The following is a 3,608-nucleotide window of genomic DNA, read 5'->3' as shown; positions in this document are numbered from 1 at the left end:
GCTGTTTTAGGTTAATTCAGCCTTTTGCAGCTTCTGTTTAGCTGTTTAGGCTTGTTCAGCTGTTCTTGAATTGTCAGAATCACTGGTCCTGCTTCTCACTGTTCAAGAATGGGTTTGTTTTACAACTGTTTTTGATGCTCTGCTGTTTTCCAATTTCATTCTGCTAATTTCACATTTTTATGCTCCATTCAGCTTCTTTCTGCTGTATAAATAAACTGACTTGAATTGGACTCAAATATTCAAACCATTTTCCTGCATTTCACTATTTCTGACTCCAAGCTACATTTTTCTTACCGTTTGCTACTATTTCCACAAACCATTCAACTATTTGAGGCTACATTTTTAACTGTTTATATTAAACAGTTCAGCAATTCAATATTTACAGCTTGGTTTCAGCTTCTTCTGCAGCGTTCAGCAAAATCATTCAGCAATAAGCATTCATTCGTTCACACTGCATTTTTCATGCAAATTTTCCTGGTTACTTGTTAAAATTGTCAGGGATCCTGCGTCTGGTACAAAAATACTTTTCATGTTTGTTTTGTTTCCAGGGATGCTAACAAATAACACATTTGACAACTAAATGTTGCAGAACGAGCTCAACCAGCGAGGTTTCGATTACAAAACTACCTCAGGTAGATAATAAGTGTCGGCTGATATGGGCCACGCCTTCCTCTTTGCACAAACGGTAGTTTTTATTGTATAAATACAGCTGAAATTAAAAACTTGTGTAACTTATTTGAATATTGTTTTCTGCTTCTTTTACTTTCAGCCTTGAGATGTTATTTAATTTACTTGTTGGGGGATCAAATCTAGGTTTTGATTTACGATGCAAGAGCAGTGCAGCTATTTTTTTATTGCAGCGCCTCAACACTGAGAAGTTTATATTCGTGCTATCTGCAGGATTAATCTCAAATTGGATTTAAAGCAAAAGCCGTGCAGCACTGCATCACGGAAATATAAAAACAGATTATCCATGCTAATGTGTCTAATCCTCATTAAATAAATCTTTGGGACAAGAAAAGCACTGCAATTCAAATTGAATTCAAGTAATCTGCAGTTCAGTGCAGCTTTGAATCCAAGCCAAGAATAAACAAGTCCAGACAGTAATGTTTGCTTAACAGTACCATGCAACCTCTCTGTGACACCCATGCGTCCGTCAGGAACAGACAAATCTGTCACTCAACAATGTCACCCGTCTTCTTCATTTGCCTGCAGCTGCTTTTAATGTATTTACGTTCTCATGTCACACGACATAAATAAAATCTAAACATATAGTTTTGTCAGAAAACAAGTTGTTCCATGTTGGTCGTTACAGTGAAACAATTAAATCATCGTTACTTTAAACATTTTCTTTTCAAGTCCAGTAACACAAGTTTACATTTGCAAATGCCTTCCATAAAACAACAATAAAATGCTATTAATTTGTAAATATAATTTTTTATATATAGTTTCTAATAATAAAGCTGTTAATGTTTTCTTTTGGCTGCTCCGTTCTGCAGGGTTCACCACAGCAAGCAAATTTGCATAAAAGATTTGGCTATTTTTTTTTATGCCGGATGTCCTTCCTGAAGCAACCTGGGTTCAAACTTGCAGCCTCAGGATTTCAAGACTGACCACTGAACCACTGAACCACTGCAGAACGTCTAATAATAAATAAGTTGTTTTAAGTAGCTTTACGTTTCTCAAACAGAGTAGCCACAGGGCAAAACATTACATAAATGTCAGTTCCGTAAGAAAGTCTTTTTGCAACTGAAAATAATTTTCTTTTTAAAAAACACACGTCAGAGGTTGTTGTCAGCGCTCAACAAAACAAAAGAAGACAATTTGTATGATTTGTGCCAAGGGCTCCTTTTTTCAGACAAAGTGCAGACTCTTTGGGTAAATGTTCCTCTTTTTCAGGAAGCTGTTTGCTTTTTCATTGATGTTCAAAAAATGATTTTTATTGTCATTTCTTTGACAATTTCTATACAACCCCCACCCATCCACCCATCTTCCATCGCTTATTATAGGTGGGTCGTGAAGATGGCAGGTGTGGGACCTGTAATTCCCAGGCAAGAGAAGATACACAGATACAGATTCCTTCAATGAGTTCTGGATCTGGACTGGGGCCTCTTACCAGTGGGACATGCCCAGAAATCCTCAAAAGGTAAGCGTCCAAGTGGTGTCCCTATCAGATGCCTGAACCACCTCAACTGACTCCTTTTGATGCGAAGGAGCAGCAGCTCTACTCTTCGCTCTGTCCAGATGACCAAGTCCCTTATTCCATCTCTAAGTCTGAGCCCAGCCACCCTCCTACAAAGCTCATTTCGGCTGCTTGTATCCAGGATCTTATATTTTGGACATGATCCATACCCCATGACCACAGGTGAGGGATGGAACTTAGACAGTAAATCAAGAGCTTTGCCTTTCAATTCAATTCTTTCTTCACCACAACCGACCGAAGCAATGCCCGATTTACTGAGGATGAAGCCCCAATGTGTCAATCCAGTTCCTGCTTCATTCTACAATCACTTCATTCTACAATCACAGACGCTCTGATACTTAAACTCCTCCATCTGAGGCAAAGACTCCCCAGACAAGGATGGAGCATTCCACTCGTTTCAGGTTGAGAACCTTGGCATTGGACTTAGAGGAGATGATTCTTATCCAGGTTGCTTCACGCTCAGCTGTGAACCACCACATGCACATTGAAGGTCTTGGACCAAAAACGCCAAAAGAAGTACATCATCCTGATGAAGAGTGATTGGACCCTGAGGTTTCCAAACCAGACACCCTCCTCTCCATGACTACACCTTGAAATCTTGTCCATGGACACCTCAAACAGGATCAGACAAGGGACAGCCCTGGAGGAGTCAAACCTGCACAGAGAACGAGCTCAACTTTGAGCCATGAATGCAGACGCAGCTCCTGCTTAGCCCTTAAAAGAAACTTACCCAGGCATTTACCCATTTACCACACACAGAATGCATCAGGAATCATGGTCATAGCCTTTTCCAGGTCCACAAAACATGTAGACTGGAGAGTCACATTCTGATGACACCTTTAGCAACTCACCAAAGGTGATTTGGCCCATTGTTCCACGACCAGGCCAGAAAGACCGGTTAAATTAAAGGTTAATGTTTAAAGCTAGTTGTGCTTTGTTTTGTGTGTTTTATTTGTAGTTGTATTTATATGTTGTAACTTCAGGTTGCATAGGTTTAGTCTTTGTAAAAACTATGAACTGATTTTGTACAAAGTGTTTAATAGGTTGGGCAATGTAAAATTGACGCCCTTACAAACTGAATTTCACTGTGAGTTATTGCCCTTTGTCACTCTGCAGCATGAAAACATCTACTACATTAACTATTTTGTTATTAGTAGCTTAGAATTATTTTTCTTGTCTTTTTTGCCTTAATTTTGACTGATAAGGCAGAAAGGCCTCACTAAATGTCAGGTAACGCCGTGAGCTTCACTACCTCCACCATTACAATGATCTTTCTTTCTTTGTCCAAGGTTAGCTCACCCTGGGTCACATTTCCTCGTGGGTGGAGCGATCATACCGCTCACATAAAATATTTGATAATGTTCTTATAGAAACAATTCCTGAATGTTGTTCATACTGTGTTAAT

This window comes from Nematolebias whitei, chromosome 2 (genome assembly GCF_014905685.2).
Source record: "Nematolebias whitei isolate Nwh7 chromosome 2, NemWhi1, whole genome shotgun sequence".
NCBI lineage: Eukaryota > Metazoa > Chordata > Actinopteri > Cyprinodontiformes > Rivulidae > Nematolebias > Nematolebias whitei.
Note: the sequence above shows the minus strand (reverse complement) of the source record.